We start from the raw sequence: 23,581 nt of genomic DNA, 5'->3' as shown, positions 1-23,581 counted from the left end.
CATCTCATAACCACTGCCAAATCACCTTGCAAACATCTAGCACCTGTTACATCCAATGTTTCTGCATTTATAACAGTTCACATACAAAAACGCAATCACTGTGCATGCAATGGATGTCAGTGGATATTTGCATGTCAGTTTTACGTGGACAAGCGTAAACCCTGCCTCAGAGTGTGATCAAAGCCTTCATAAGCAGAGGGACATGGCAGATCTGGAGAACAATATGTCTTGTGTGACCTTGTGGCCTATTCATCCCTCCGGTACTTCATATCACTGCTAGAATCATATCACCACAGCTCATTGCAACATGATATACAGCGGTTGTACTTCATCTGAATATTTATGTATTTATTATGCGTTCTATATTTATAAGTATCCTGTGTGTATATTATGTAGCTAGAATCACATAAGAGCTGCAAGGAAATTAAAGCATTTGTATTACAACTGTCGGGAGTGCTTTATGAATAGTTCTGACTGTACTGCATCAAAAGATGTTAGTTTATGTCCTTATAATCACAAACTGAATGAAAACATTTCCCAGTAGAATTTATACAAAGAAACTCAAATTGTTAGTGTTTGCTGCAAAGATTAAAACCTTCTTTCATATATAGTTGCTGTATTCTAATTTCTAACTTTATTTGATAAAAACGTTGATAGTCAAGCTTACCATGGAGGAAACGTTAGGCTATGATTTATCAAATGGTATTATTAATATTCTAGAAAAGCACCATTATCATCTTTTGCATTGTAAAAACATAGGTGTGTAATATTGAAGCAATACACAATATAAATGGGGTAAAAATCAATATGGACAATGAGCCTAGTTTAGGAAAACTGCAGTTTTTCAAAAAGAGGACCTGTGATTGGGAAAAGCATCCTAACTACGGATTTAGGGTAAAAGAAAGAAATACAACACTGGAATGTTTGTGAAAGGGTTTATTTGATTTATTTGCCACTAATTATTTCTATTGTTTTATGTGTCTGGTCCAATGTGAGGTCACAGGGGAATATTCCAGTATTCCAGTGTGAGGGCTTTTGGTCATTTGGGGGTTGCCGGCATCCCAGTCATTTCAGAGGATCAGTGGCCATGAGGATGACCCTAATTTATATTTCTGTGTGAGTTGGAGTGGTTCCTCAAATAGAGAAAGGCAGGTTCTAAAATAGTGTGGCTTGATAAAATATCTTAAGTACAATACCATTAGGACCATAAAGAAATTTGAGTGCCGAAGAATTGATGCCTTTGAATTGGGGTCCTGCAGAAGACTTCTGAGAGTCTCTTGGACTGCCAGAAGATCCAATAAGTCAATCCTTAATAAATTAACATTGACTTTTCATTGGAAGAAGCAATGCTGAAGCTGAAATACTTTGGACACATAGGCCCATATGCAATTAACTTTTTCTCCTGGATTTTCTTCTAGGAGATATTTTCATGCCTTGTCAATTAATATTTTTGAGAGTAATTTTTCACTCCCTTTTTTTTTAGCACTTTTTCAATTGCAAAGTTCTTAAAAAAATGTTTAAAAAGAAGTTGAAAAATTATCACCTAGGAGAAAACTCAGGAGAAAAAGTTAATTGCATATGGCCATAATGAGAAAGCAGGATTCATTAGAGAAGACCCTGATGCTGGGAAAGATGGGGATAGCAGAGTATGAGATGGCTAGATAGTACCATGGAAGCAACTAACATAAGCTTGGGCAAGCTGTGAGAGGCAGTAGAGGATAGAGGGGCCTGGCAGGCTGTGGTCCAAGGAGTCGTAAAGAGTCAGACTCAGCTGAATAGCAACTAAACAACAACCGATTGAAATACACCCCCAAACTAACTCTTTGCTTTACAAACTTCATGCGCACAGCAGAAATTCACACAAACTAGAAGAAAAGCAACCAATGTTGTCAAAAGGGAGAGCAATAGTCTAATAAAAATGCAGCATTCACTATCCTACACTATTTAGCACAGCTAGAAGTCATTTCATGCATCAAAAATTAGATGCAAGGTGTTTTTGGGATCTGAACTTTTTTACAAGGGAACACACATATCATGCTTCAGCATGTTTTTTTAGAGAACAAACTGTAATGCTCTCATCATTAAAGCAAAAAACAAAACAACCTCCAAACAAATACTGTACATTAATACTGTACGTTATTAAAAATAAGACCTTTTTTACCCATCTCTCATAATACATTTTAGATCCATGGAAAGCCTTACTTTGATTTATCATTTAGTGGTTCTGTTAGTTGGCCCATTACTGCAGGCCATTATTCATCTAGAGCTGCAATACTTCCTGCTTTGTTTAGCTACACACTTAAAGGGGCACTATGGCAAAAAATTGTAAATTTGAAAGATGTGCAAACAAATACAAATACCTAAAAAAAAAGTACATTTTTTCCAGATTAAAATGAGCCATAAATTACTTTTCTCCTATGTTGCTGACACTTTACACTAGTTAGTAGAAATCTGACAGAAGTGACAGGATTTGGACTAGTCCATTTTTTTCATAGGGGATTCTCAGCAAGGCTTTTATTCTTTATAAAGATATTCCCTAAAAAGGTTTTAAACAATGATGCTGGCCAGCTTCCCTGCTCGGTACACAGTTTTTTGGCAGTTGGACAGAGCAACTGACATTCACTAAGTGCTTTTAAAAATAAACAAATCTCGGACTAGTCCAAAACCTGTCGCTTCTGTCAGATTTCTACTACCTACCGTAAGTGACAGCAACATAGGAGAAAAGTAATTTATGGCTCATTTTACTCTGGAAAATACGTACTACTCGTACTAATACGTACTTTTCCGCGCGGTTTTTGAATTAGTCTAAGATATTTGTACATAGTGCCTGTAGGCACTTCCCCATTTTTGTGGGCTGTGCGCTTGGACGCACCTCTCCACATTAAGTAACGTGGGGAGTTTAGATAATATTGTTGAGCTATTGGGCGCGCCCGTGGTGTCTGCCTGCCCCGCCCCCCCGCTCGCTTTCGGCCCTGGGGTGGGGGCGGGTGATGCCACGTTCGGCGGCCTGGTTGGACGGCGGCTCGCACTTAGCCGCGATGCCGTCCATTGCTGGGCACGCCTCCTGAAGAAGCCGGCAGAGTCCGGCGAAATCGATCGAGGACGCCGTCCTCCACCATGATGGTGCCTTCCCCGCTCTCCCGTGCCGCTTGACCCAGGCCTCTGGTCTCCCTCTCCACGCAACCACATCCCTTTGCATGGCAGCACTCCACGAAGCCCTCCCAGATCGAGCCACATTACAAGCCATCGGATGCATCCATTGGAGGATACAGTAAGAGCCCAGTGGGCACTGCTTTGCCAAACTTCATCCACCGCATTTGCTGATAAGCTGTGAATATATGCATTTGGGCTGCCATCTTACCAGACTGACTGCTTTGCAAATGCCTTGCCTGCCATAAACCAGTCTTTTTTGCCATACCTATGCATGCTGAACTTCTGCTTTACAAGCTTTGCTGCAACTTGACTGACTGATCCTCACACATTGTGGGCTCCAACAGGTTTGCTTCTTGAAGTGGCTATACTGAGTTGGCTATTCAAGCTGGTAAAGACGTGGGAGAGTTGCTTTGCTATGTCAAAGGCCTATGTGCATGAACCTATATGCAGAATCCTATGTGGGTTGGAGCAAAGATTCAGTAATTATCAATGAGCACGTTTATGAGCAACACTTCAATTTTTTCAAGTTGAACTTTGTCATTAACCACTTGCCGACCGCACGCTTATACCGTGCGTCGGCAAAGTGGCAGCTGCAGGACCAGCGACGCAGTACTGCGTCGCCAGCTGCAGGCTGATTAATCAGGAAGCAGCCACTCGCGCGAGCGGCTGCTTCCTGTCAAATCACGGTGGGGGGCTCCGTGAATAGCCTGCGGGCCGCCGATGGCGGCTCGCAGGCTAAATGTAAACACAAGCGGAAATAATCCGCTTTGTTTACATTTGTACGGCGCTGCTGCGCAGCAGCGACGTAAGGCAGATCGGCGATCCCCGGCCAATCAGCGGCCGGGGATCGGCGCCATGTGACAGGGAACGTCCTGTCACTGGCTGCACAGGACGGATAGCGTCCTGTGCAGCCTCGATCACCGGGGGGGAGCAGGTAGGAGAGGGAGGGGGGAATTTCGCCACGGAGGGGGGCTTTGAGGTGCCCCCCCGCCAGCCACACGCAGGCAGAAGAGATCAGACCCCCCCTGCACATCATCCCCATAGGGGGGAAAAAAGGGGGGCAATCTGATCTCTCTGCCTGCACCCTGATCTGTGCTGGGGGCTGTAGAGCCCACCCAGCACAGATCACTAAAAACCACGCTGGTCCTTAAGGGGGGGGGGGGGTAAAGGGGGGGTCATCAAGTGGTTAATGATTATCTAAATCACTGGGTGGACTTACCTGCTTCCGCCCCCTTTTTTGCTCCTCTTTCCTCCCCCTCCCCCCTTTTTTACGGGTTTTTGACCAGAGGCTGCGCAGCCACATCAATCTATCGTGTGCACATGATCCATTAGATACACTAGTGGTTAGGAGTGTAAGAGTGGGAGGGTTTGGGTTCTGGGGAACAGTGGGCCCGGTTGTAGAGGGGTGGTGGGGTACCATGGTGGAATTTTATTGTTGATCTTTTAACAATGAGCATGTTTAAAGGGAAGGTTCAGGAACTAGCTAAAAAAAAATAAAAATCCATTTCCACTTACCTGGGGCTTCCTCCAGCCCATGGCAGGCAGGAGGTGCCCTCGGCGCCGCTCCGCAGGCTCCCGGTGGCCGACCCGACCTGGCCAGGCCGGCGGCCAGGTCGGGCCTCTTCTGCGCTCCATGGTGCGTTCCACGCCGGCGCGCTGACGTCATCGGACGTCCTCCGGGTTGTACTGCGCAGGCTCAGAACTACTGAGCCTGCGCAGTACAGCCCGGAGGACGTCCGATGACGTCAGCGCGCCGGCGTGGAACGCACCATGGAGCGCAGAAGAGGCCCGGCCTGGCCGCCGGCCTGGCCAGGTCGGGTCGGCCACCGGAGACCACCGGGAGCCTGCGGAGCGGCGCCGAGGGCACCTCCTGCCAGCCACGGGCTGGAGGAAGCCCCAGGTAAGTGGAAATGGATTTTTATTTTTTTTAGCTAGTCCCTGAACCTTCCCTTTAATAAAGTTTTGTTTATTTTGAATGAACACTTGTTTGTACTCAATCAGGTCACACCCCTCCTTTCTTCTATCTCAAAGTTTGTTTAAAAATAAACAAATCTCGGACTAGTTCAAAACCTGTCGCTTCTGTCCGATTTCTACTACCTACCGTAAGTGACAGCAACATAGTAGAAAAGTAATTTATGGCTCATTTTACTCTGGAAAATACGTACTACTTATCTGTATATGTTTGCACATATTTTAAATTTTACAATTTTTCGCCACAGTACCTCTTTAATGTACAGGAATGTGGGAGCTACTCGGATGCACTTCTGGAAAGATGACAAGAAGTACAGATTTCACTGGACTTGACTGGAACATAATTGATGTTTGAGCTTGCAGGACCTTGTATACATTCATAGCAGGCTGCAAACTACAAAGATGTCATTTTTACTTTTATCATAAAATTGCTTGCACTGATATGCCATACATATATTTTTTAAATGATTGTAGAATATCACTTTAGGGAAATGTAAAATCTGCGTATTTAGTCAGAATGTAGCTGATGTGTAATGTCAGCAGGGCAATGCCAATATTTATTGAGCAATCTTGTAAGAGTAGTAGATATATGGTGAAAACAGCTTTTCTGACAGCTTAGGTTTACTTCAGCATGGTAATTATACAATCTTTATGTTACAGCTGCTGTTCTTTGAGTAGCTTTGTGCTTTGTGGAATGGCATTTGCTCTGTCACTGTGTTATTCTTTTAAATGAGACATGCTTCATTAGAGTAATATCATTTGGAGAGTGCAGTGTGTACATCACCGGCATTATTTGCTGTGGAATTTTCTTTAGCGAAGTCATTTTATGGCATGTTTCATTAGAAAGGAAAAGTGTTTTATAGCAAGATTATTTTTATCGATGTGCAAAACCGTGCTGCCATCTTCTCTTACATGTCTTGGATTCCCAGCGCTAATGAAGTTAGGTAGGGGGTTTGTGTAACGTACTGGATTTAAGAAAGTCAAAGAAGCTGCCGCTTAATTAGGATTGCTAATTGCTTTGCTGCAAACACCTAAATAGTAGCTTCTACATTGCTTATGGAGGGTACTGATTAAGATTACAAATTCTGTAATGTAAAATCTCTGTCTGATAATGAATAGGAGCCATTCATTTTTGTGTGTGGTGAAAGCAGAATTTGAATGCTCCAGTCACAAATACCGGGTGTGTTTTGTGCCTCTAGCATATGACACAAGGCTGACCCCAGGAGGAGAAGCGGTTATTTATTTTTTCTAGAGGCCCTGATTATGGGCATGGAACATTACAGTATGACACCAGGTTATTTCCTTCTGACTCTCCCCACTGTCACTCACTGGTGATGGCAGATGCAGGTGTGACCCAGAGCAGCCAGGAACCGGGTCCAATAGGAAGCACCATTTCATAAGGAAGAGAAGTAGCCTAAACCAGACAGGAATTTTGGATAAACAAGAACATACATTATTGTAGATCCATAGAAAGCCATGGAAGGTAGCTAGAGGGTGTTTATTAAAAAAGGGCGCCTTGATCATTTGAGGGCCGGTGAAAGTGGCTAGTGAAACATCTGTAAAATTACTGATATACACTCACCTAAATAATTATTAGGAACGCCTGTTCATTTTTTTCATTAATGCTATTACCTAATCAACCAATCACATGGCAGTTGCTTCAATGCATTTAGGGGTGTGGTCCTGGTCAAGACAGTCTCCTGAACTCCAAACTGAATGTCAGAATGGGAAAGAAAGGTGATTTAAGCAATTTTGTGCGTGGCATGGTTGTTTGTGCAAGACGGGCCGTTCTGAGTATTTCCCAATCTACTCAGTTACTGGGATTTTCACGCACAACCATTTCCATCCTGATGAGTGCACATGCACGAAACGCGTAGGGCGGAGCTACGGGCGGACGGAGCTGGCGTGGAGGATTTTATATGATATGCTTGATTTTATGGAGAAATTGTGAGTGCACTTTTATATTTACTGCAATAAAGTGAATGGTTTTACGCTATGTGGAGCCTTTCAGTTAATAGGCTGATGTGAAGCTTCTGGTCATTGGAGTTCTATCTGCTAAAGAAGTGGTTGTGAAAGATCCGTTGGGAGTTTAAGCGCATTTGCTGTCTTATAACTTGGGCAGCACAGTAGAAGGTGAGAGGCCACATATGATTCCTTGAGGGCCATCTAGAAGCACTGGGGAGAGTGTGCATTCAGAGTTTGGAGGTGTTATTGTTGCTGTCTGTGGCTGGCAGCGACAGCACATGGTGAGGACCTGTGTAACCTGGTGATTTGTGGTGGACACATGAGTAATGTTTTTCTAACAGCACTTGGTGTTAAGGGAAGCGGCACTACTATAAGACAGTATCACGCTATGGTCTTTGTTATTTCTTTCATGTTTGAGTGATACAACTTTAAGAAGTGTAATTACTACTTAATTCCGATAACAGTAAGTTTTACTGATATTTTACTAACCTCTAACCGGTTTTCACAAAAAGCCCTCCCTCTACTAACCCTAACAAAGCCCCCCACCGCAAAATGTTTTCATATTCATGCCTAACTCTAACCCACTCTCACACAAGCCCTTCTTCTACCGATGCCTAACCCTAACCCACTGCCACAAAACGCCTAACCAACCCCCCCAACTGATGCTTAACCCTAGTAAATTTACCGATATTCTACTGCTACTTCATTCATACAGTAAAATATCGGTAATATGTACTAATATTTTACTATGACCTAACCTCTCCCTACTCTCACAAACAACCATCCACTGGTTGGCACCTAACATTAACCCTCCTCTGGAGGGGCCTAACCTTAAAGTTGGACGCATCCTATTCAAAAGGATGCCTGCTATGATAGCAGGGGACATCCGCTATAGGAGCTGCGCCTACAAAGAGCGGGCACTTTGTCCTTGTGCAGAATTTTATGTTACAGTCCTTCAGCACTGTCCACCCTCCAGGCTCTGCTTCTGATGGATAGAAATGGTGAACGGTGCTGAACAATGTTTCAATGATTACCGCTGAAGCAATGAAGCAGGCATTCTTAAATGGTGACCTGGGTACAGTTTCAGCCTCTGCAACCACTATTGCTATACTATTGGCCCCAGAATTAGCTCTTTTTCTGGGAAATGTCAATTACTTAATCATATACTGTAAACTAAATTTCTTATAGATAACCAGACACCCCCCCCCCCCCCCCAAAAAAAAAACAAAAAAAAACAAACACAAACTAATTGAATTTCTATAGGATACGATAATACCCTCTGTTCACCAATAAAAGAGTAACTGTGTGGAGCATATAGAGAAGTGCCGTGTTCCCCAATCCTGTCCTCAAGGCCCACCAACAGTGCCTGTTTTGCAGAAAACCACACACATGCACAGGTGGGGTCATTAATTAGTGTCTCAGCAGAGCTGATTAACTACCTCTGTGGATTTCCACAAAACACGCACTGTTGGTAGGCCTTGAGAACTGGGTTGGGGAACACTGCTAAAGCATGGTTGAGTCTACAACAGATTGTAAGTTAGTCAAAATATTAAGCCTGAACTTAGGTTAAATGATATAGACATGCCACGGTTTCACATTCCCTTTAGCTACACAGTACTTGGCCACAAGAATCAGTGCCCCTCATGCCACAGTGTCACACATCAAGATATAGATTTAATTCAAATGTAACCACTTAAAGGGGCACTATGGCAAAAAATTGCAACATTTAAAACATGTGCAAACATGTATAAATAAGAAGTACATGTTTTCCAGAGTAAAATGAGCCATAAATTACTTTTCTCCTATGTTGCTGTCACTTATAGTAGGTAGTAGAAATCTGACAGAAGCGACAGGTTTTGGACTAGTCTATCTCTTCATGGGGGATTCTTAGGGATTCATTTATTTTCAAAATCACTTAGTGAATAGCAGTTGCTCTGTCCAAGTGCCAAAAAACTGTGTAGCGAGCAGGGAAGCTGAGCAACATCATTGTTTAAATCCTTTTTAGGGAATATCTTTATAAAGAATAAAAGCCTTGCTGAGAATCCCCTATGAAGAGATAGACTAACCCAAAACCTGTTGCTTCTGTCAGATTTCTACTACCTGCTGTAAGTGGCAGCACCATAGGAGAAAAGTAATGTATGGCTCATTTTACTCTGGAAAAAACATGCTTCTTATTTGTCTATGTTTCTACATAATTTAAATTTACAATTTTTCACCATAGTGCCCCTTTAAAGGGAACCTAAACTGAGAAGTATATGGATTTTTCCTTTAAAAATAATACCAGTTACCTGACATCCCTGCTGAACCTGTGTCTCAAATACTTTTAGCCACAGCCCCTAAACAGGCATGCAGATCAGGTGCTCTGACTGAAGTCAGACTGGATTAGCTGCATGCTTGTTTCAGGTGTGTGATTCAGCCACTACTGCAGCAAAAGAGATCAGCAGGACTGCCAGGCAACTGGTATTGTTTAAAAGGAAACATCCATATCCCTCTCAGTTATTGTTCCCTTTAAGGCAAAATGGACATTTATAAACATCATCAATTTTAAAAATCATACAGATGATACGCAAGTAATGATGCCTGCACGATCTCAGCGACATGGACGCCAAATGGGAGTCGTCCTTGCCGGACTTATTGTTCATCATCCTAGGAGACTTTAACAGGGCCAACCTTCGCCAAGAGCTCCCGTGCTTCCATCAGCACATCACCTGCCCCACTAGAAACGTGAACACTCTGGACCACTGCTACACGGTCTTGAGGGACGCATACAAAGCCACCTCATGGGCAGCACTAGGCTCATCCGACCACTGCCTCATCCACCTTATTCCCATTTACAGGAGGCGCTTGGAAACTGCAAAACCTGTCCTTGAATCTACCAAAGTGTGGTCAAGTGGGGCCAAGCAACAACTCCAAGCCTGCTTCGATTGTACAGACTGGAAGACCCTGGAAGCACCAAACCTGGATGAGTGGGCAGACAACGTGAGCTCGTACATCAGATTCTGCGAGGACTCCTGTATCCCAACAAAAACTCACAAACTCTACCCCAATGACAAACCATGGTTCTCCAAGAAACTTCGGTAACTGCGCAGAAACAAGGAAGCCGCACACAAGACTGGGAACCAGGAGGAATACAGGAGGGCAAGGAACAATCTGGACAGGGAACTGAAAGCTGCAAAAAAGGGCTACGCAGATAATCTGAAAAGGGACCTCTCCTCGAATGACTCACAAGCTGTTTGGCGAGGGCTTAAAGCTGCCGCCAAACTACAAGCTCCCCCCCCCCCAAAACGCACCTCCCAGCACTGAGCTGGCGGAAAATCTCAGCGGCTTCTACTGCAGGTTCGAGGAGAAGGAGGCTTCCGGGGGGTCTCCGAAGCTACGGGCTACCTTCACGTCACCCCAGGCCTCAGTACCACCATGCCGAAACTCGCCTCCACCGGCCGTAAATGAGTCAGACGTGGCATGCCACCTGTCCAGACTAAATGCCAGGAAAGCCTCGGGCCCCGACGGAGTGTCGCCAGCCTGCCTGAAAATGTGCGCACAGCAGCTTGCTCCTATCCTTTCCTCCATCTTCAACAAGTCCCTGGAGAGTAGCAAAGTACCGGCATGCTTCAAGAGGTCCACCATCATCCCTCTTCCCAAAAAGCAGGGTGCGTCCGACCTCAACAACTTCAGGCCTGTTGCTCTCACATCGGTCATAATGAAATCTTTTGAAAAAGCTGTCCTGCCCCTCCTTAAACACAAAACGGAAGCCCAGCTAGACCCGTATCAATTTGCTTATAGGGCAAATAGGTCGACCGACGATGCCATTAACATCTGTCTGGAGCTTGTTAACAACCACCTTGACAAACCAAACTCATATGCCAGGGTCTTTCTCCTCCACTTCAGCTCGGCACTTAACACCATCAGCCCTCAAATACTACAAGAGAATCTGGCTGAGCTCGGGGTCCACCCCACACTTTAACTGTGGATCAAGGACTTTCTCACAAACAGATCGCAGGTTGTCAAGCTGGGCCCCACCTTCTCGCAACCAAACACCACCAACACAGGGGCCCCACAAGGCTGCGTTTTGTCACCATTCCTGTTCTCACTTTACACGAACAATTGCAGGTCCTTGGCAAATTCGGTCAAGGTAATCAAATTTGCAGACGACACCACCATAGTCGGCCTGATCTCCAACAATGACGAACAGGAGTACCGCCATCAGGTCGACAGGATTTGCCACTGGTGCAGGGAAAACAAGCTGGTCCTCAACACTGCAAAAACCGTTGAGATTATCATTGACTTTAGGAAGCATGCCTCCACCCCACCTCCACTGCACATTGGGGGGATGTTGGTGGAAAAAGTGCCCTGTGTCCGTCTCCTGGGCACCACCATCTCCAACACCCTGAAGTGGGAGGCAAACACTGTCTTCACCCAGAGGAAAGCCCAGCAGAGGCTTTACTTCCTCCGCCAACTGAAGAAGTTTGGCATGTCCCAAAAACTCCTGACAAGCTTCTATACCGCAACCATCGAATCCGTCCTCTGTTCTTCCATCCTTGTCTGGTATGCCGGCTCCACCGAAAGCGACAGACGCAAACTACAGAGGGTCATCAGGTCAGCGGAAAGGATCATTGGGAACTCACTCCCTGCCCTAGACTTCCTCTACAATGCCAGACTACGCTCCAGAGCATTGAAGATTGCCAAGGATCCCTCTCACCCTGGCCACCAGTTTTTCAAACAGCTCCCCTTGGGGCGAAGGTATCTGAAGTACCGGTCCATCTCTACAAAGGCCACCAGACACAAAAACATCTTCTTCCCCTCAGCGGTAAATTCGCTGAACTCTATAAACTCGGCTCATGCTTTCCACCCTTAGACTTTCTGCCTGTAACCCACTTAGTTATGGAAAACCGTTGTTTATGTGTATGTATATGGTTATACACTCTGTAGTCAGGAGGAGCTCCACACCAGAAAGAAGATGAGTGTGCCTCGACCCTCACCTCTGCGTCCACTGAGGTGCTCAAAGCATTCAAGTAGTAAAGAGGTCGGCACCACTCCAAGCATCAGGAAAAGCTCTTTTATTGCATCACCATTGTGGCTTAACAATTGTTAAGCCACAATGGTGATGCAATAAAAGAGCTTTTCCTGATGCTTGGAGTGGTGCCGACCTCTTTACTACTTGTATGTATATGGTTATGTATGTGTTTATGTATATGGTTATGTATATGTTTATGAGTTGAAGCTATGTGTATGTCTCTATGTATATGCCCTGTATTCATGTGCCAAGCCCAATTCCGGGCACGACCCAGTCGTGCTTGGCGAAATAAAAGCGATTCTGATTCTGATGATGGATCCCTTGATGACAATGGCCCCTTGGACAGAGCGGTTGGTGACAAAGCCCTTGTTAAGGCCTCACAGTGATTGAACCCCCGTGACAGGCCTCTGGGTAGCCTATGTCCCTACTGTACAGAAGCATGGGTATTCATACTGTACTGAAAAATCTAGCTATCCTGTGATATTCATGGTCAGCTCTAGCCTTTATTTCAATCGTTTTCCCCCATTTTTGAAGCATGACGTCAGTAATGGTGAATTACATTCTGTGGAAGGCTGTTAGTCTTTCCAGCAGGTTAATGGAAGTATATTTCACCGTAATGATAATCTTTGTGAGATAAAGGAACAAAAACGTCTTCAGAGACAGTCCTGCCGTTGGAATATGTCTTTTTAATTGTAAAGCTGTCTCTTAGTGACAGAATATCACTTTTCTTTTCTCAGTCTGCAGGCTTTTCCCTTCCACCATTAATGTAACGTGATGATCCTGTCATTTCTTTGTCTCAGACTTATTTTAAGTGTTTGCTCCCCGCTATCTCAGAAAATCTGTAGAGCTTTACCTCTGTCAAGATCCTCTCAAGCATGTGCCAACATCTGCTCTCATGGATGCACTGACTTCTAAGCTGCGGATGTTCTGTGAGAAATGAAATTCCATATGACAAATGGTCCCCTTTTATATTGTTGTTCTTCTCATATATTGCTAGGCATGCCCGATGTTTAGACTTGATGTCAGTAAGAAATGAGAAATTTTTTAAACTGCATTCCGCTGTAATATGTTATGCCAAAGCAAGGAGTAAGCAGTGAAGTTCTGCAGTGTTTGATGAGCTACAGGTTCGTCAGACCTTCATTCTCAACTTCTATCCCCCTGTTGGATGGGGGTCTGAATGCAGTGAATTCATCCTCTGTTAGCTGCTCCCATGTACCGACAGGGGCTTGCTGGCACTCAGCATGGACCATGGAGAGGCGGTCACTGCATGATGTGATTTCTTTTGCTGTCAGGTAACCGCACCAACTGTCAAGTGCTGACACAGAAGGATGCAAATGCTGCCTTTAGCTGCATTAACTTGTTGTTGGAAGGTGCTCATGGCCAGCAGATTGGCAGCTTAACTGTTCAACAAGTGTGCAGTTCAGGCTTTCATGAAAGATGCCTTAGAATCTTGCTACTTTCTAAAGCAGGGGTCAGGAACCTTTTTGGCTGAGAGAGCCATAAACGCCACATATTTTAAAATGTAATTCCGTGAGAGCCATATAATATGTTTCAAACTGGGACAGTGTGCATGCTTAGCAGGGGGCTCACGTCCCTGTTGCCATGGACATGCGTATACAGTTGATCCTCTGGACAGAGGAAGAGTCAGACACGTCTTCAGCTTCTCTTAGGTTTCAGCAACATCAGCAATTTTCCTGAGAGCCAGACAGGAGAAATACCGACCAATAGCTTGTACGATTAGCTAGCTAACTTGGGGGTTGATTCACTTTGTAGGACAAGATCCCTACACTTTGGCCCAATAGGCTGCTTGTCAAGTGACAGACAGCCTATTGGGCCAATGAAACTGCTGGGATCTCATCCTACAAAGCTACTGGACCTGATGGTCCAGGGTGGGACAATTGGAGAGGCCGTTAATTTTTTATTTTTTTTGTGTGTGAGTAAGTTAGTAGTGCATGCAACAGCAGGTTTGAAAATTGTACTTGCGCTGTCACACTAAGCTGCGCTGTCACACTAAGCTGCGCTGCTTGACCAGTGTAGCTTAGTGAATTAACCCCTAACTATGAGCCAGATGTAGCCATCAAAAGCGCCTCATCTGGCTCCCGAGCCATAGGTTCCCTACCCCTGTTCTAAAGCAACAGTGCACAGTGTTAGAGTTTAATTTGCTTAAAATAAAACTCATGATGACCTACCTTGCCACCATGAACCATGGAGCTGTCAAGTTTTTTTTTGTTTTTTCTTTAAACATTAGCAGTGTTCAGTAGCATATTCAACTTCCATGCTTGTAAACACAACTCCATGCAGTGACAGGGTGCTTAAACAGGTTTAATCCTCCACCATCTTGTAAATGAAAGAAAGGTCACTTTTGAGGGGATTGCAGCTCACCACATAACTGCCAAAAGCAGATCAGTAACTATTTGCAAGGATATATGGCCGTCCTTTGCATCCATCCATCAATGAAAACACCAGTTGTTTATTTTTGTACATTAACATAAACAAGGGGTCGCTTCCATCACTATTGCTTGTGGATTGCTCAAGTCATTTTTGCATCGAAAATGCTATTTTCGATTTCGAGAAAATATTTGTGAAAATGCCTTGTATTTTTGCAATATGGTCAAAGAAAATAATTTTTTCTCTGATGTAAAAATTAGCAAAAATGCAAAAGAGTGATTATTTTTATTACGAAAATTTGTGAAAATCGTTTAGCTTAGTGCAAAAATTTACAAAAAAAAAAAATCACAAACGTGTTACAAAAGGATTATCAGTTGCATTTTTGCTCGAAAGTCAAATTTTACATTATTTTCATGAAAATGTATGTGAAAAGAATATATTTTCACTTATCTCTGTCTACCAAAGGTAATAAAGTTTATTGCTCAAAAAGCCAAATAGATAATGGGTAGGCAGCACATAAGAGTCTTGAATGGGGTTTCCCCTGTGTGCTGCTCCAGATCAGTCCTGGGATCCTCCTTTGATGCTGTTTGTATAGCTCTGTCTACTCCTATACAAACCCCAACCTCCGACTATGGCGTTACTTTGTTGGTTGCAGGCTTGATTTAGGTGTGTCACTAAGAAACTACTAATGCCAGAACATGTATGACAGCAAGGAAATGGTTACGTTTTAGAGAACAGCAAAATGTCAGTCTTAGTGAAGAAAATGGCGTTATATGCAGATTATGTGCTTGAATTTCATAACGCAGGAACAACCCAACATGCAGCACTTTACCAATCAACATAATTGGTAGATACTGGCTTATGAACCAACTGGGATAAAATCTTACCGTGTCCTGCACTTGAAGGAGCTGGGTGGGTGGCTGATGTGTCTGTGCTGTGTTGGATTATGGTGTCAGTTATATTTAGCCAGGAAAACACAATATTTCTCAGTAGCTACACTGCAGCAACAGTCTCTCTGTACAATCATGGAAAACACTAGTCAGTGCTTCTCTTCATTGACCTACAGAACCTGCCCTGCTAAATTAAAAAGGAAAGTCTGTGGATCTTTGAGTATTTAGAAGAAAATGGTAGAGAGCAAAGGTTTCCAAAGGAGAATGCCTGGTTCACATCCTCAGTTTTGATTGGCCAATAATTGGCCAGTGTTAACACATTCACATAGTGGGAGATCCAACAGATTTTGAACACTATGAATAGTTTGTGTAGGGAAACTCTCATACTACATAGGGGTGGTAAAATTAAATAAAAATTGAAGATGTGTACCAGGCTTCAATGCTGTTTTCACTAACTAAAGGCCCATATCCATGGGATGACAAAATTGGCGGGGTAAAGAACTGCAAACAATAAATCGTTCTGATTTCAGCGGGTGTGAATAGTTGCCGCAAGATGATCGCTAAGGATCCATTATGTTTGATCTCTAGCAATGTCCGTGCACTGCAAGACACCATTGTACTCAACACTCCCTGTCTGCCAGAAACCACTCTATTGCACGTGATCGTCGTCCCTCACCCCCCCCCCCCACACACACACACACCTGCTTAACAGCACATGTAATGTCAACCAGAGGCTGATGACCCATATGAACAGCATTGTGGCTGCTCTGTTACCTGGAAGGGATCAGTATCCGATCCCTTGGCCAACAGAGCTCGGTGTAAATATGGATATATTTAACCACTCGAGGACCGAGGGTTTTTTCCCCTTGTGGACCAGAGCAATTTTCACCTGTCAGCGCTCCTCCCTTTCTTTCACTACTAATCACACCGTAATGATCTATATCTTGTTTTTCTTGCCACCAATTAGGCTTTCTTTGGGAGGTACAGTATGCTAAGAATTATTTTATCCTAAATGCATTTTTAAGGGAAGATCCACGGAGTACTTAAAAAAAATAAAAATACTAACCCACTTACCTGGAGCTTCCTCCAGCCCGTGGCAGGCAGGACGTGCCCTCGACGCCGCTCCGGAGGCTCCCAGTCTTCTCCAGTGGCTCACCCGACCTGGCCAAGCCGGCTTCCAGGTCGGGCTCTTGTGCGCTCCAACGTGCATCTCACGCGGTCGCACTGATGTCATCGGACGTCCTCCAGGCTGTACTGCGCAGACGCAGAACTACTGTGCCTGCGCAGTACAGCCTGGAGGACGTCCAATGATGTAGCACGACCGCGTGAGACGCACATTGGAGCGCACAAGTGCCGGACCTGGAAGCCGGCTTGGCCAGGTCGGGTGAGCCACCGGAGAAGACCGGGAGCCTACGGAGCGGCGTCGAGGGCACGTCCTGCCTACCATCGAGGGCACGTCCTGCCTACCACAGGCTGGAGGAAGCCCCAGGTTAGTAGATTATTTTTTTTTTTCTCCGTGAACCCTCCCTTTAACATGAATAATAAGAAAAAATTGAAAAAATGCATTATTTCTCAGTTTTTGGCCATCATAGTGTTAAAATAAAACATTCTACTGTGGATAAAAGCCACACATTTTATTTGCCCATTTGTCCCGGTTATTGCAACGTTTAAAAAATTTCCCTAGTACAATGTATGGCGCCAATATTTTTTGGAGAAATAAAGGTGCATTTTTTCAGTTTTGCGTCCATCACCAATTACAAGCCCATAAATTAAAAATTAATAGTAATATACTGCCTTGACGTTAATTTTAAAAAGTTCAGTCCCTAAGGTAACTACTTTTTTTCCCCTATATATAAAGAAAAAAAGTTTGGGTACTATGGGAGGGTGTGGAAGGGAAATAGTTAATTATAAATGTCAGTGTGGGGATTTTTATTAAATAAAAATGAATTTTGGTGTAATTTACTATTTGGCCACAAGATGTCCTCAGTCATTATTTCCGATTCACCTACGTAAGCACGTGAATCGGAAGCAATGCGTGGCAGTTTAACAACAGGAAGATACAATGAATGCTGGCATCTCGTAGACCCTGGTATTCATTGAATCAGGGACTTAGATTTATGAATGGGAGCTGCGTTCCCATTCATTAACCTCCCCGCTAAGTGGCGGTCATGGCGGTGCGCGCGCGCACATGCGAACGGGAGCGAGTGTCAGCTGCATGCCGCTGCAGACTTGAATTCACGGCGCTGGTGCATCCTGTGAATTTTGCAGGGAGAGGGGGCACAGCTTGGGGGAGCGGGCATAGTAGTTACAACTCGCCTTCCACCACTGATCCTCCGCAGCCTCTTTCTCCTGGTCAATGAGACACCTAAGCCATGGGTCTAGTGATGTCAGAGGTATCAAGTCAAGGAGTATGCAGTAAGCCGGCACTGCAGTATAAGGATCACAGTCTCTGTATTAGCAGAGGGTAAAATATAGGTGATAAACAAGAGGTTCGGGTCACAAGCTTAATCACCTCGGTTCAGATTCCTGCCTGCAAAGCAATAGATGCATAGCATGGGACCATTGAAGTATGAACAACGTGCAATCAGGCACTGCAGTATATCAAATTTATTCAAAATCCAAATGGTTTGTAAAGCATAGCATAGTGGTTGCTGTGTTCAATGGTAGTTGCATAAGTCACAGAAAGGATACAAGTGCAGCAGTGACGGGCAGCCTAACTGCCGTTTTGCACGGTTGTGCTTCTTCTGAGACTGATCCAGATCGATCAGTCTCGGAAGAAACACTGCTGTGCGAAACGGCCGTTAAGCTTCCAGTTTTTGCCCTGCAATTACCGCTACCCACCTCAGACATGGTAGGACACCAACCTTATCAAATGTCAATATATGTCACTGCTGCACTTGTATCCTATCTGTGACTTATGCAACTACCATTGAACAATTTTGAATACATTTGATATACTGCAGTGCCTGATTGCACGTTCTATGTCGTATATTTGGAGTGTCCTGTATTACCACAATGACCCTTTATTATGTGTTATGGTCAAACCAAGCGGGAAGTTTTAGCAGAGTATGTAGCAGTTTTTCTTCTTTCATACGTAAACTCAATCTATCCTCATTGTGAAATACTGAAACAAGCATTTAGTTATTTTATGTTGGATGTTTTGATCATATCTAGCTGTAAACATACTGCAAGTGATTAATGTACTTTCTTCTTTACAGATTGAATCAATTAGTGCGCTTGAAATTCACACCGAGGGCTTCACGTTCATCTGCAAAAACAATGTAAGTATTGTGTGGATTTGTATTCATTTTCCATGTGGAGGCTTCACTGTCTTTTCGTTTACTAAGCTGTGTTATTTCACAAAACACTGTGGGCCTGGTTTAGGCCTCATTCACTCTATATGCATTGCTGTGCACACTTCCGCAAATGTGTATAGTGGGCGATACGCAAAGGCGTCTGACGTTCCCATTTATGTGCTGCATAGCGGTCTGTTCTCGCAGCTCATGGCTGCATGCATTTTTGGCCAAATGCAGCGCTGTCCTATCAGTGTCGGTGTCAGCTTTGCACAGGTGCCGTGTGTTGTGATGTGAATGTAATGATCAACTGTGTTGCATTGTGTGAACGAGGACTTAGAAAAGCTTCTCCAAAGACCTCCAAGAATCTCCAGTGGGGTCATCAAGTGACCCAGAAAATCTGAAATGCATTAATTTCGAATGATCTGGTAGGTATTTAGTATCTGTTGCTCTCATTTGTGTTGTATCAGATCGTAATCAGGTTCTTTTCTGTTAGGATTAGTGGCTGTGTGATTGTAATTGCATGCAGTATCATTTGCAGAGTCCATTTTTAAAAATGCTTGGAGATCTCTGGAGATGCTTTAGTAAATGAGTCCGAAGATATCACCAGCACACCGCAGATTATAGCACACCTTTTATTGTGCCAGTCTCGACAATATTCCAACAATTGTTTTGGGGGCCGCGCAGGGTCCCCCTTTATCAAGGCATGTGGTTACCTCATGCCTTGATGTGCTGGTGATATCTTCGGACTTACTTTGATTGTGGTACTGCCTATACCACTTCACTAAGCACCCCTTGAACTAATGTCAGATGGTGTGCCTGCTTCATACTGGAATGCTTTAGTAAATGAGACTTTTGTTTGTTGTATTGTACAGGCAGGGGCATATCTGGGTAATATAGAGCCTATGGGAAACACTGAAATTGCCCTTTTTCCCTCTAAAAACTGCATCCTTTCTCGTGTCCGTGTGTTATGGTTGCCTGTGTTTTTTGGCTTGGGATATTGCTGGTTACTTTTTTAGAAATATCTCTTATTTCCTCTCTGTCCTCTTTACAATAAGCCAAGTGAGCCCTACATACATAAATGAAGTAGCCATGTTCTCCAGATAACAGAATTGATCTGAGTTCTGAGTGACAGGGAGGCATGAAGCGCAGCACAGGGGCAGGCATGAGGCGTAGCACAGCGGCAGGCATGAGGTGCAGCACAGGGGCAGGCATGGGGGCACATCACAGGGGCAGACATGGCGCCCATGGTATGAGCCATGCCTGCACCCCTCTAAATACGCCTCTGTGTAAAGGTGGTTACCAGTTTTTGTATTACTAAAAGCAAAGCCCTGTACAGATTGTTGCCAGCTCAAATGAAAGCTAGTGATAATTTCAGCTGACAGTCTGCAGGCAGTTATAGCTAGTTGGGTTGCGTGGTATGTACTTTCTTATGGAGAGGGAAGGGGGATGCAAAAGTCTCCCTATGGTCTCTGGTGCAACAGTGATGAGCTGAAAATGTCTGGAGCAGCCAAATACTGCCATACTTTATACCATACCTGAAAAAAAATGCTGTTGCCATACCTGGGGCTTTTTCTACCCCCATAATCTTGGTGGCCACTCAGCTTCGCTGGCCTCCCCTCTGTGATTGTTTTCTCCCCTCTTTAACCACTAGCTGTGTTTGTGGCAATATATATATATATATAATGTCCTGCGGGAAGACTGTTCCCGTTCCAGGGACATAGATACTCGTCTTCTGCTTTAAATGCGCGGCGGACGCGAATGCTCGCGCCTGCAACACCGTCCCTCTATGGTGTACACCGATCAGTGAATGAAAATGCAGTTCCCATTCACCGATCTAAGTGCCTGTGATCAGTGGCCACTGGCAGCATTGAGATGCCGTGGCCAATTGATAAAATGAAAGTAACATGTACATGTGTTATTTCCTGTTAGCGTACTAAGAGTACACGCAGGAAGAACATGTGGGGGACATCTTGTGGCCAAATAGTAGTATTACACCTACATACACTTTTTCACAAAAAAAAAATATATATAATATATCTATCTATCTATCTATCTATCTATCTATCTATCTATCTATCTATCTATCTATCTATCCATCCATCTATCTATCTATATATACCATTACAATTAACCTCTTATCTTCCCCACTCTGCCATAGTTACCAAAATAAAACCTTTGCATATATAAAAAAAATAATAAAAAAATACATGAATAGTTTCCTTAGGGACGAAACTTTATTTTTAACCACTTAATGACATGCTGACTTATAAAAACGTCCTGCTAGAGCCTCTTAATGGCTCCAGGACGTTTTTATAAGTCTGACAGTGCTGCTGCTGCTGTGCACGTGCCCGCACTCTTTCCCGCGGGTGCACGTGCAAAAAGTGGAATAAACAACTCCCCAAAAAAATACCTTTATTTCCAAATGATGTATTGTCACCATACTTTGTACTAGGGACATAATTAAAATCTTGTGATAACCAGAACAAATAGGCAGATAAAATGTGTGGGTTTTATGTACAGTGTTTATATTAAAACCATAGGGGAGGACATTGGAGAAATAGTGTATTTTTTCATTTCTTACTTGTATTTCCATTTAAAATGCATAGAAAATAAAGTAATTACTGAAAACAAATATCAACCCTAAAAAGCCCAATTGGTGGTGAAAAAAAACAAGATATAGATCATTTCATTGTGATTGTGAGTAGTGATTAAGCTATTGGCAAATGGAAAGGGATGAGCACAGGAAAGCTGAAAATCACTCTTGTCCGTTAGGGTAAAAACCGCCTTGGGGTGAAGTGGTTAAAATATATGTCATGAGGCTATATTACTGTTATTTTACAAATAGGGGTACTTGTAATTAATGGGGGATGCAAAATGGGAAAAATACACCTTTATTTTCAAATAAAATATTGTCACCATACATTGTATTAGGGAAATATTTTAAATGTTGTAATAGCCAGGAAAAATGGGCGAATAAAATATGTTGTTTTTAATTACAGTAGCATGTTTTATTTTAAACTATAATGGCCAAAAACTGAGAAATAATATTTTTTTCCCATTTATTTCTTATTATTCCCGTTAAAATGCATTTAGCGTAAAATAATTCTTAGCAAAACATACAACCCAAAGAAAGCCTGCTCCTGTGGAGAACACTCCTGGCTATGGCTGCCATGCACAGTCATTTGGGAGACCAGTTCTGAAACATGCCTGAAGAAGAAACAACGTTTTGAAAGCTTGCAGAAAAATCTTGTACAGTTAGTCATTAAAGGTATCACCTAAACCAGTGGTTCTCAAACCTGGGGTCCGGGGACCCTTGGGAGTGCATCATCTCTTAACAGGGGCTCCCCCAGGGGCCGCAGACAAAATGGTGGGCCAAGCCCCCCAGAGAACCTATAATTGTGGAATATTGCGCAACTTAAATTGAGCAGTAGCTCTAGTTAAAACCCCCTGATGCGCACGCTATCCTTGTGCGAATTACAGGGCACTCAAGCGGCAGATTGGAAGTTACACTCTGGCCCCAAATGCTGCCTGTCACAGCAGTGCCTACTACATTTGCTGTCTGTGTACACCCGCCCCGCATCACCATCACGGCCAATAGGAGCATGGTGCTAGCATACTGGTGGTTCTGGATTGAGCAATGGTTCTGTCACATGCAGTACTAGCATACTCGTGGTTCTGGATTGGGCAGTGGTCCTGTCACACAGGACCATTGCCCAATCCAGAACCACCAGTATGTTAGTAACATGCTCCTATTGACCACGATGGTGGTGCGGATTGAGTTGCTGATATCTTATTCTATTGGTCTTGATAACCCTAATTTATTCTCAGCTGTGCATATTTAAGTTACCGCCCAGGGCAAGCTTAATGCAGCGATCAAGACAAGCAGCAGAGCTATCGGAAAATGGCGTCCGAAGCCCTCCACTGGAGGCTGTGTCTCCAGTGCAGGGCTCTGACCACCATTTTCCTGTAGCTGCCTGTGGGCAGGACAAGAGGGGCAGGCCACGGGAAGGGGAGGTGAAGGCAAGAGAGGGTTGGCAGAAGCTCTTCCGTTCAGCTCCATTTGCAGATTGTTGCTGCATGTGGCTGAAAACCATCTTGCATGCAAATTGTATGCAGTTTAGCATTGGGCCAGCCAAATTCATCAGGAAGTTAATTTTGTCCAGTTTCAAGCTACGTACAATTTGCAATAGATAGGTATGCAAGCCAGAACTATTAGCATCTCCTTGACCATCTCTAGTGCTGTGTCATTATCTATAGATCTAGCACCCATCCACCAGGTGTCAGCAGCTACACGTTGCTGCTTATGTAGTGTCAACGGTTTTTATTGTTTGTTTTTTTCACAAAATGAATGTCTAGTTAGGCTTAACACATGCTCTGAACATTAGAGTAAGAACACAAGTATAGAAAATAGCAATGTTTTGTAAACCTGACTAAAAATAAAGTACATTGTGGTCAAAGATGTCTGAACGCTTTAGCAACACAGATAATTACAGCGATATATGCTCAATGGGAAAAACTCAGCTAGACAAGTCCATAGCCATAATATTAAAACACAGACTGAACCTTTTGGGCCCTCATGTACTCAATCCAGGGGGTCCAGACCTGGGTGAAGTAGGACATTATAGGTGGCAGCAATTTTTTTCACTCATTAAAGTAGCACTGACCCCAGAGAGAAGCCTTAAATAGCTCATGTCTGCTTTAAGCCACCGTGAAACAATTTGGTGTTTCACTCTATCTCTGTAATCTTAAGGTACCCCTGAATCAATGATGAACCACGGTGGGCTAGATTTCCTCCTACATAGACTGCAGATGTTGCTAGTTATTTTCGTGGTCCCTTCTGTTCTTCATCTCTGTTCCCTCAAAGTAATGAACTGGATCCCTCAGTTTAATATCTTGCTGGAAGTCCC

At 43.8% G+C, this 23,581-nt stretch overlaps 1 long non-coding RNA gene across 3 annotated transcripts in view; it reads left to right on the top strand.

Moving 5' to 3' along the window:
* LOC137538716 (uncharacterized) overlaps positions 1-23,581 on the top strand; it is a 793,867-nt gene that overhangs the window by 622,090 nt on the left and 148,196 nt on the right. For all 3 annotated transcript variants that reach the window (XR_011024866.1, XR_011024867.1, XR_011024868.1), the window contains exon 5: positions 18,597-18,659. This is a non-coding gene — a long non-coding RNA (uncharacterized lncRNA). The remainder of the gene's footprint in view (positions 1-18,596; positions 18,660-23,581) is intronic.

This window comes from Hyperolius riggenbachi, chromosome 11, assembly GCF_040937935.1.
Source record: "Hyperolius riggenbachi isolate aHypRig1 chromosome 11, aHypRig1.pri, whole genome shotgun sequence".
Taxonomy (NCBI): domain Eukaryota; kingdom Metazoa; phylum Chordata; class Amphibia; order Anura; family Hyperoliidae; genus Hyperolius; species Hyperolius riggenbachi.
Note: the sequence above shows the minus strand (reverse complement) of the source record. Positions and strands in the feature narration are given on the sequence as shown.